Raw genomic sequence first — 12,025 nt, forward strand, 5'->3', positions numbered from 1 at the left:
ACAACTCGTTGACATGAAAAAATACATCTTCACTCTTCTTTCATACCACTTAATGACACGCAGAATTCAAGTACAGTCGATCGCTTGAACAGGGCGTGAAGCTTGGAATGAACGTACTGTACTGTACCGTACAGGTACATTGCACTGTAAACTTGGAATGAACACTCAGTCGCGTCGTGAGTGATATTGTAAGGTCAGTTTAACACTGATTTATAATAATAAAAAAAATTATTATATTTATTTTCTGAGATATTCAAGTTAGTTCAGCTGTTTAACATATTTTAAGGAATAAAATGAAAGAATTTTACAAATTTTTAATTAAACAAATACTGTATTTCGAAATATTTGACACGAAAAATTTCAGAATTAAACAATCACTCCAACAATTGTTTCAACTCTTATTATTAAAAAACAATACTTTTCGACAACAATGAAGATAATTTCGGGTATTGTAAGCGCTATGCATTTATCTCTACTTTAAAACATTAATAATCCAGTGTGACTTCTACGATCGTAATTATAATTCGTTAAGAAATTGAATTTCATCACTCAAAGTTCGAATATTGATTAAAAGATAATCACGGTTTTTTCAGTTCAACTCGAACATCCGAACATCATTATCTTGATTAGGATCTGGTATGTATTTATAATTTAATGGATCTATTAGCGTGAATTTCATAAATTGAATATTCCGTAGTTTCTTCGTATTCATTACACTACTTTCTTACAAATACCCCTCACGATAACATTCCAAATTGAATCATTATTTAATTTGTTCATCGCAACCATTCACCTTACATATCACACCCTAGTCAACGGGCTGACCACGTGAAGTTTTCCGGGTTTAAGTATTAAGTTTGATAAATTATGAAATCAAAAGTATTAATTTTGTTAACAACAATATTGTGAAAATTAACGAAATTGAAAAAAAATACACCTTGCGTTTACATTCAAGCATTATCAATTAAAACAGGTTATCCTGGTTACACCTTTAAGGCAATGATGCTCAAACTACGGCCCACGAATATATGACACGTCACAAATGATAGACAATATTTAATACAATAACTACATATTTAATACAATAACTACTTAATACAATAACTACATATTGTATTAAATATGTGGCTTCCTATCTACAACTAATGCGCAATTTGGCCCACCAATCGAAAAGTTTAGTGGGAACCGCTGCCATAAGATATGAGACACCTTAATACCCGAAGACATTAATCAAACAAATGACAGAAATAATGTATTCAAAAGTACTGGATATCAACAAACAGCAAGATGGCGACGGCTGGAATCGATTTTCGACAGGCCCAGTCCTAACACAACGCTACCACTGCAATAAATAATAATAATAATGCTATATAAATACAAAGTAAAGTTATCATTCCTATAGATTATTTATGTATTTAATTACTCTAGTACAATGTGTAGTAGTGTAATTAAATACATAAATAATGTATAAGAAAGATCACTTTACTGCATGTTTCGAGTTAAACATCCAATTATTACGTTAGGAAAAAAACAGAAAAGCTCTTGAAAATGACTGGTCAGATGGGGAAGTTAAATAAATACCCTAATGGGACATTCTAACATTGTTAATAATTTACACAAAAATACGAAAATATTATTTATTTCTTCCTTTATACGTTTAAACGTAAAGTGATGAGATGGCTGACGAAGATTTTTATCACGATATTTATCGATTTCAACTGGAAAATCGTGTAATGGAAGAAAGCAATCCGTGTCGTAGTTTTGATTGCATGATATCTAAAACGTCAGCTTGCGTGACAGTACATTTTTGAAAAAAAAGTTTGGTTTTCTTTCTGTAAATGACAGTTTCATTTCAATCAATTTAGAAAAAATATCCACTAGATATGCCATTAAAATATTTATATATGCAGACAAATGATTTAACAAAGTACTCTGTGAAAATATATAATTTATAAAAATGTAAGGCCTGTCTAAACGTTCACACGGAAGGAAAACTCGCAATCGATCAAATTTTCGTTCCAAAAGCTCGAACTCTAGCAGAATATTTGGACAATGCCGATCGAGAAACCTTTATGGCAACATTGACGCCATTACACAGGCCTTTGAATACACTTTTTGTCCAAAATGATCGAAATACTGCTTTATCTTAGAAATGAAATTTAAATTGTATTTCCGATGAAGAAATGGAGCTTCAATTAACTTAAGTAGCTAATTTAAACTGAAACAATACGTTTTGAGGCTATGTTTGTGGTATACTTTTGAAACTCCTAAGCCTCTAGAACACGCTGCAATAATAATGCAATTGCAATTATCTCGTGGAACTCCTTGTATATTACTAGAGAAAATCTTCTTAAACAAGGGACAAGAGATTCAATTGTATACGGAAAAATGTCATGACTCTCTCAAGAAATATTTGATCCATGGATGTCGTTTGAGACATATTTATTCGGAATGAAAAATTACAATCGAAATTCGTTTGAATGATATTTACATCTTCTACTTTCAAGTGATTTGCTTTATCATTATAATTATCATAGTAAGTAACATATATTATTAGTTTTATTACAAATGGGCTAACATACTTTTACCAACTCTTCAAATTTGGGCAAATATCTGCAAAAGTTTTATATTTATATTTCAGGCCATTTATATTTTTTTCCTCTTCTCTTTTTTTGTAAATTATTCTAATTATTTTAGTTTCTGGCATTGTATTTACTTTTGAGTATTCCTAAAGAAAAGACAAGATTCAATAAACATTTCAACAGTGAAATTGTATGCAACCCGGGAGTAGGGCGTGTTCCTCTAGCTCTTTAGTGGACCTTTAGTCATTTTGTTTTTAATAAATTAAATATTTAGAATGTTTTCTTATTTTAAAAAAATCTAGCAACGAGTTGCATAACTTGCCCGGTTGTTATGAGATTTTATTTTAAAAATAACTTTTATATTATTACTCATAATAAATTATTATGAGATTTTGTTATAAAATTTTTTATATTATTAAATATTATAAAATGGCAAAACGCTTAATTTTGAGGATAGTTTTATAAAACAAAAATTTGTAAATGCTAATAACGAGTAAAATCTTCCGACCCCTCTCGAGGCTTGATATATGATTCTTCTCTATTTTCCCACCCCCTCGACCTTTAACTACCAAAATTTAATAGCATCAATCTCCCTAATATACAAACCTCCGTACAAAATTTCAGAAATTTTCGACAAAAAACAAAGGACTTATTAACCTTTCGAAATCGTGTCACACACCAGCATCCTTACATATAGAAAAATACCCGAACTTTTTGCATTTCTCGACGTTTCGAGGCCCTCCGAGTCCAAAAATGTAAAAATATTGGGGTACCGACGGCCATACTTGTCTTCTGTTGTATATAAGATCCGGAAAAGTAAAAGTGGATAACAATATAAAACCTATACCAGTCGTAAAAGTGAAATTTGCTCAGCAAGCAGTCATATTAGTGTTTAGTTATGTTAAAATAAGAGCCATAGAGCTTCCCATATTCCCGGGAGGATTTTCTAAGAAAAACTGAGCCTTATTTACGTGTTACAAAGGTAAAAATAAAACGTGGTAGGCAACCACGTACCAGACTTTACTAATTTTCATCAACTCGGCAACTGGTGGGATCTGGCAATCGGTCGTAAATCGAGGATTTATTTCCCTCCGTCGTATAGCAGGGTATATTGTATATTCTTTTTTAGTAGCTTATTCTTCAAATATGCTTTATACTTTTTGTATTTTCAGTACAGAAATCACTACGATCTCTTGTATTTATTACTCAACAAATTGTAAATTTTTAATTTTTTTTACATGTTTAATTAATTATTTATTACAGGCTATTTAATGCTTAAAATAGATAAAAATCTATCAAAATACGTACCATTTCAATTTCTTTTTCGATCGAATCCCGATATTACGTCCGTTCCGATATAGCCTATATATAATAGCCATAAATCAATTTAAAACTGGAAGATTCGAGTAGAAGATGTAATAAATTTTCATCTCAGTGTTGGAAAAGCATACGACTTTTCTCCTTGCCATGACAACGTTCAATTTCTGTTTTGTTTTTAAAATAATGTATAAATATATTATTCGTACCCATCATGAGTTCGGTCAGGCCTACATTATGTCGGCAGGATAGTGAGGGTGAATTCTGACGTATCTAGGACAGACCTGGATACCAACTTTACTTTTATTAAAATTTCACTTCAATCTTTTTCCATTGTACTGTACATATTATTAATCTTAGTATAAATACTAGATATTTGAATGGTGTTCTGAGGAATTGCTTGTCAGGCGCTTGTATGCTTGCCTTATATATATATAGTTCATTGGTACTGGAGAATTTTGACAGGTCAGTTGCCGAGTGAATATATTTGAGACATGCTCAATGGGATATACGTCTGGCGACGGATAGGCTAGAATAGAAGCGGTATCGCCGTGCTTTTAAGAGATCTTGAACATTCCTGGCAACATGTGCTTGGACATTGTCCTGCTAGAATATAGCACCAGGACTGCTCTGAAGAAAAGGTATGACTTCTGCCTCTATATATTCCGTGAAGTAGCAATCTCTGCTGAGATTACCCTCAGTTCGTAGTAAGTGAAATCTTGAATGGCATTCAATGGTGTATGGTGCCTCTTATCATCACACTTGGCATTCGTCCAATATGATGCTCTAAAATGGATACTGCAAGATGACGTTCACCACGATATCTTGTAATGTATATGGCCTTCTTGTGATCCAAGTTAAATTGGAACCCATCTAAAAACATTACTTGTTGTCAATCGGCACGTCATTCTTGTCCCCATTGTAGCCTAATACATCGTTGGCTGAAAGTCAAGGAAATCCACCACAAAGAGTAGCGTGCAAACGCTCTTTGAAACATACGGCATCGAACTGTGTTCTTTGGTCCACTGCCTCTACACGTAGCGTTATGTCCTGCACGAGCAACATTGTCGAAGAACGAAAGTTGGCCTTTATGAAGGCCAGCGTTCAAACTCCGTCATTTGTTAGTATTGCTCCTTTCATCGTTGATGAGACATAGTGAGTCCTGGAAACACTTTTACAGTTTGCTATCCGCGATACACTACTTGTGTGGTTTTTAAACAGTATTCCCTGTATTTACACCCGTAACTCTACAGCCAAGAGCACTCTACTGAGCAACCACACTAATTTTGACCATTTGAATACCATACCTTGATTTACATATCCTGAACATTTTAATTTAACTCACGCTCACGAAATAGTTCAATTTCTTCGTTAATTATATTGTATTATTTTTTATATTACGTACAAACTCTTACTTTTCTTAACAAATAAATATATTTAAAACACTTTATTATTTTACTATATATATTTTCAACATAAATAATCCGATAAAATGCTAGAATTTATAGTAATAATCGCTGGCAACACTACGAAATAAGTGGTGCCATCTCGGAGAGAGAGAACAAAGTCTAACACAAGCACGATTTAAATAAAGATTTTTTTTTCGTAAATAGCTCAATCTGTTTTCTAAATAAAATTATTAATTAATTTACTAAACTTTTTTAATAAAAACTTTCAGATATTTTCGTAGTTAAAGTCATATTTAATCAGAGAAGCGAAGTAATATCTTAATTCACCTAACGAGAATTTAGATTAATTTTTTCCTTGTTATTCATTTACTTTTTTTTTTTGTAGAAAATACATAAAAAATCATCATAAATAAAATATATTTTACTAGAAATATTTTATTTTCAGTCATAAATTGAGTTCAACGTCCTCTTCTTTCGTCAAAATTGATTCTTAGTCGTCAGCTGTAATTCCACGTTCTTCATAAACTGATAGTAATAAATATATATTAAAGTTTTTTGAAATAAAAACCGCTAAGGTAATCAAATTTTGTAAATGTTTTCCTTCATTTTTTTTAAAATAAATAATTTGCTTATTTTTTTATATGGAAAAAAATATATATTTAAAAAAAAATAATACATTTGCCACAACTGCGATGCTTATTCTTACAAATGCTATTTAAAGCAAAGTAAATTGAAGTTAGAAAAAAAATTTGAGTAATTTATAAAGCAATATTTTACTAAAATAAATAAAATTTAAGCTTATTTTTTATTTTTTATCGTAATTTTATTATGTAAACAAATATTTCACATACCTTGAAAATGTCATTTAATTATTTTCTAAAGGTGCGACGTTAAAATAAATTCTTATGTAAGGATCTTTACAAGAAAAATAACGATCAAACATTCAACTATAAGGATTCTTTCCTTTTAAAAGTAAAATAAATAAATAAATAAATAAAAATAAAAGGAATTCGGTAGATTTTTCCTTCTTCTTCTTCTTCTTCTTCTTCTTCTTCTTCTAAACATTTAAATGAGTTTTTTAAAATTTCTCTTTATATAAAATATTTTATTTTTTATTAAAAAATTCGCTAAATTCTCATTAATTTTTTAAAAAATATTCTTTAGAATTTAAGCTTTTGTATCTATTTATTTATTTATTTTATTTTACGTTTACTTTATTAATAAGGCACTTATTAATTTTTATTAAAATTTAATAAAAATCCTTATTAAAAAGTAAAGTTTTTTTTTCACTATAAAGTATACATTTAGATTAAAATCGAAAGAATTCTTTATAATACTTCTATTGAAAACTTGATAATTCCGTTGTAAAAATAAATAAATAAATAAATAAATAAAATCCTTTAGAGCATTTTCAAAACAAAGGATTTTCTTCACCCCTTCTTTCTTTATAACTTTAGATATAAATACAACATAAAAAATAATATATCATATTTTAAATTTAAATTAAAAAAAGTTATAAATAAATTATTTTAGAATATATTTAATTTGTTTAAAGTTTTCTTACAAAAATCAGTAAAATAGAGAGAAACTTTTATCCCTCCCTCCTTAAGATAACTGGTAATTTTATTCTAAAGAAAAAAACATATAATAAATACAAAATCATTTTATCACGAATATTCTTTATTATTTTATCTCCTTTTCCCTTTATAATTCAGAATACAGAAAATTGATCTTTTCCAAAATTTGGACCGGAGCATGCGTACGAAACTAGGCCGATGACCTCTGCACTTCAAAGTAATTTTGTGTCTGAATTTGGCACGTGGGCGGAATCCAAGAATGGGCTTCATTCCCCCCCACACAAACACACATTTTCAGGCAAACAATGCAATTTCATACCCGCAACTTCCTAATAAAAATAAATTTTAAAAGTACAATTTTCGAGCAGTAAACACGGTAAATACTAAAATTAACCTTCAACAAATGGCCAGACATTTTTATTTAAAAAAAAAAAACAAATTTAAAGTATTAAAAGATAAATTTCGTAACGTTTAATCCGTTTAGCAAAAGTGAAAAAGAAAATTTTAAATAAGATTAAAGAGAAATTAAAATAAAATTAATGTTATATAATTTTATTAGAGTTAAAAAGTTTTTTGGGTAAAAGTAAGAAGAGAGAGAGGGGAAGTAGATAGAATGTAACTATAATTAAAGAATGTCTGATTGACAACTTGACAGAGCATAAAATGGATCAGTTCTATCCCATTCATTTCTTTGTTTCTGCGTAGGTGGATACGATATCAATCCTTTATAAGGATTAATTCGGAAATAAAATGGAATTTTTCCTTCCGGAAAAAAAAGTAATATCCTTCTATTTAATTCTGTACAGAAACACTAATTTAAAAAAAGAAATTCTGTAGTCATACATTAAATTCATTTTCTAGAATAGGTAAATTCATTAAATAATGCCTAAAATATAAATAATTTAAGTAGAGCCGCAAGGATGCTGCATGGATAAAGATGAAGATGTTGACAAACTTCATCATCTTTACGTTAAAGATGCGAATTAAAATATAATTAATTTATTAATTTTTCTTTTTTAACTTTCAGTACGTGGTGGTGAGATTCTGTACATATTTCTTGCATCTTGTTGACAGTTAACTCTAACATCTGTGGTATAGATCTCGAGTATGGTTCGAGAGTACACTCTTGACTATGACAGCATCGATGGCAAAAGATATCCTTAACGAGCGATTCGTACAATAACGAGGTTATAATACGTGCCATTTCGACGATAAAAATACAGATAAAAATATTTAAATAATTTTCTATACCGTCATTCATCTGAGTAAAGGGAATGAGAACGTCACACGCATTATCCAGAATTTTTCTAGTGTTTTACAGATGTTCCGATTCAGGTATAAGATAAACAAGCTGTGATTTTAAATTTATTAGTATTTAATAGAGGAAAAATGTAGTTATAAGGTAGGGCCCCTCGTATCTGAAGCTACACATTAAGGCCTCTTATAGTTAAGGCCCTAAATCCAGCCTTAGTTTGCCACTTTTAGGAAACGTCTATAAGTCTGACGCTTTATTTTTCTCTTTAATCTTGAAAACAAGCATGAAGAAAACAAACTTCATGTTTCTTGTCGAACTTTCGGCTTGTTTTGACTTCGTGTCATGACTTTAAATTAACGAACTTAAGACCCATGCAACGTGTTTTGATTATTATTTAGTATTTACTTATAAGAAATTTATTAGAATTTATACTCTATAGATTATAAGGCGTGTAATTAATTACTTTGAAGATTTTAAGCTTGGGTTAATTATAGATTATGGTAATAATCGAAGAAATTAAGTCTACTTCGGATTCTATGATCTTCAATAGGATTCTAGAATGACAATCAATGATAGAAGTAATTCATTGCTGTTATAATGTAAACAATAATTGTTTATAAGTGATTATTTGCAACGATCAACTCATTAGCGTTACTCTGAAATCTGTAATAGAAGATTAATAATGAAGATTTGGAGATTATACAGGGTGTCCCATAAGTCACGCACCGTAAGCATACTGCTGTATGGAGGCCTTCATAATGTCATCCAGCGCAGAGGAATTCAATCGCAAACCCCTAGAAACAGCACCAATTTCTCATCATTGGACGGCAGGTCGCAAAGTTTAAGAGGATCCGTGACTAACGAAGAGGATTTAGGTCGATTAAAAATTGCACCCAATAATGACTCATGTATTGCAATCTTGGCACACGTTGCCAAATCCCTGTGCCATCTGTTCTCTCAATCTGGGATCAGTAATAGCAGTATTTATCGCATCCTCCACGAATCTCTATGTACACAGCCTGATCATACCTCAGAATCTTTATGTGCAATCATGTCTCAGTGGCGCGTTATCCTAAGTGCAAAAATAGGCAATTTCCTGGGAGGACCCTAGTTGGTGGGGCCCCAATCAATTTATTATAAGAAAATATTAAGAAGAATATTTATTACATTATAGATAAATTATAAATAGAGCAGGCGTAGTCAAACATTAAATGAATAGGAAAGTATCTTTAAAAGAATATCTCGCAANTTCGTTTTATTTGCTTAAATTCTTGTTTTTTTATTTAATTATCCTTTCCAAAAATTATAATTTATGAATTGCCAATGTTAATAAAGGGGGAAACCTGTCTAAAACGGAACTAACAGCCAAAATTTTTCGTTTTACAGAGGGTTTATGTTTTTATTAATACAGAAATATGTGCTGAAAAATTTTACAATTTATACTTAAATTCCGCTTTAAACAGGTTACGTTATGTAATTAGTGCACCTAAAAAAAACCTTCCGTTTCCGCGTTAGACAGGTTTATTGTATGTATTAGTATTTTATATAGAAAATTGTATCGTTTCTCGAGATTTATTTTCCGTTTAGGCAGGTTTCCGTTTTATACAGGGTCCGTTTTAGACAGGTTTATATTTATATACATTGATTTAATGCCTCTAGACATATAAGAATCGAGCGTTGGAATTTATTTTTAAATAAATTTGCTCTAATATTTTTATTGATACAAATTATTTCCTTTATTTATTTATAATACAATAGAAATTTGTATTTAAATGATNTTAAAATGTTTATATTTTATTTAAAATTAGACGAATTTATTATAAATTTGTGTAATTAAGTGTTAAATGCTCTTTATTCATCATCATCATCACTCCATCAGTCTGCGTTAAATAATGTAATTGATATACAGTCAAACCTCGATTTAGCGCTCTGAAATTGGCACTAAATCGAGGGTGGCACTAAACTGCAGTTACGAATTGTATACAGTAATGAGATCAACACACAAATCTGAGTTCGAGTTTGGAAGTCATGTGATTTGATACATTTTTCTATGTAAAATCGTATATTTAGTAATTCACAGAAGAGTTTTTTCTGTTTACTATTTTGAGGAAGACCAGCTTACAAGTTTTACGAGGGTAGTGCTATTTAAGAGGACTCTATATAGAGATTTGGCTATATGTAGATGATAGCCTACAGGGTGTTATACAAAAAGTACTCAGCATTAATATGGTAGACAGTACACCATACTGAGTGAAAACTCGTTTTATCACTTAGTAGCCTATGGATCTTGTATATAGAGATCTACAGTATTATATATATATATATATATATATATATATATATATATAAAATAAAATATACAGGGTGGCTCAAAAGTAAGTTAACCATTTTAGAACCTGTTTTATTTTCTTAATCGTAGTATAAGTTTTATATTGTCAAACTTACCTAAAACTGAGTGGTTAGCTAACTTTTGGGCCACCCTTAGATTCTATATGAACGAAATTAATCATAAAACAGTTAAATTCTATATTAAATTTCTAATCTCTAATTTCTAACATACAAATGTGCTGTTAACTNCTTGTATATAGAGATCTACAGTATTATATATATATTTATATATATATATACACCCATATATATCATGTGCCTTTCTACAATCTACAAAATACTCACTTCATATATCACAAAGAAAATATACCACCACAAGAAGAACACAAGATTCTTACAGAGTAATAAAAAGACTGTCGTGGAAAACAAAGATCTGCAAAGAACAATTATTCATAGATACAGTCATTCTACATCAAACACACTATACGTAGCATACCTAGATTACAGAAAGTAATTTGACAGCATTCCCACATTCATGGTTATTGCATATAGATCAATATGTTGCCCATTGAAAATACAATAGGTTGGCCACTTTTTTCTACAATGGCCATTTTGTTTTAGGTGATTAATATTTTGAATCTTTTTCTATTAAACCAAAACTCTGAAGTGTCCACACGGGTAAAAATCTAGAGGCCACTCTAAGGAACACAATAGATTCACTGTTCACGAACCTGAAAACTGATGGCCCAATTTTCCTATACAGTTAAATCTGCGAATGGTGACTATTTGAATGATGTGATCACCTGTATAAGGTGACCACTTTCAGCTGGTTTCTTCAGTAGTCACATTAACAAGTTTTATTATATAACGCTACTTCTAAAACACTCTGTAAATGTATATTTAAATTTTAATAGAATCATGATAGAGCATTCCGAAATTAAACGGGATGGGAGATTCAATGTGGTCCCGGCATATAAATATGAATTATTTTACTGATAAAATATCGATAACAATTTAAAATATACGTAATACCTGTTCATTCTCTCTCAGCCCGGGTACTTAAAATTGCACATATATCTTCACCTTTACGTACAGTACATAATTTTCCGTGTGGGCACACGTTACAATGGAGATTTTCTGTGAAAAAATTTCGCACGAGCCTCTCTCGTATGCTTTTTTTTTCATAAGACCTTACAACTTAAAAGCCTAAACAACAATTCTTGCTTTATTATTTACAGCAGAATGAGGAGTAATGATGTGCAAGAAATGCATTTACCGATGATAAATATAGAAAACGAAGTAATCATTTATGTCTACGATTCATTAAAGTAATAATATAAATTGTTTTATATAAAGAGAAATTTGTTCCTAAATAATCAAAATAATGACAATCATTTTATTTTTGTTCATATTACAAGATTTACTAGAAATGTTTCTCCGTTTTAAATAAAAATCGATGCAAATTTATTTAAAAGGGTATTGTATAACATTCGTCTTCTCAAATATCTTTATAAAGAGGCGAATCTAAATGCGATTTTTATTTTTATTTTTTTCAAA

The 12,025-nt window shown here is 30.0% G+C and overlaps 1 long non-coding RNA gene across 4 annotated transcripts in view; it reads left to right on the forward strand.

Moving 5' to 3' along the window:
* Nucleotides 1-431: 431 nt before the first annotated feature.
* LOC111627595 overlaps nucleotides 432-12,025 on the forward strand; it is a 20,814-nt gene continuing 9,220 nt past the window's right edge. For 2 of the 4 annotated variants that reach the window (XR_002757040.1, XR_002757038.1), the window contains exons 1-3: nucleotides 432-636; nucleotides 5,754-5,883; nucleotides 7,913-8,220. This is a non-coding gene — a long non-coding RNA (uncharacterized LOC111627595). Of the gene's footprint in view, nucleotides 637-5,753; nucleotides 5,884-7,912; nucleotides 8,588-8,634; nucleotides 8,652-12,025 lie in introns of those variants that run through there. The other 2 variants (XR_002757039.1, XR_002757037.1) reach the window with 2 other exon arrangements.

Source organism: Centruroides sculpturatus, unplaced genomic scaffold (genome assembly GCF_000671375.1).
Source record: "Centruroides sculpturatus isolate CEXI.00-Female unplaced genomic scaffold, Cexi_2.0 scaffold491, whole genome shotgun sequence".
Taxonomy (NCBI): domain Eukaryota; kingdom Metazoa; phylum Arthropoda; class Arachnida; order Scorpiones; family Buthidae; genus Centruroides; species Centruroides sculpturatus.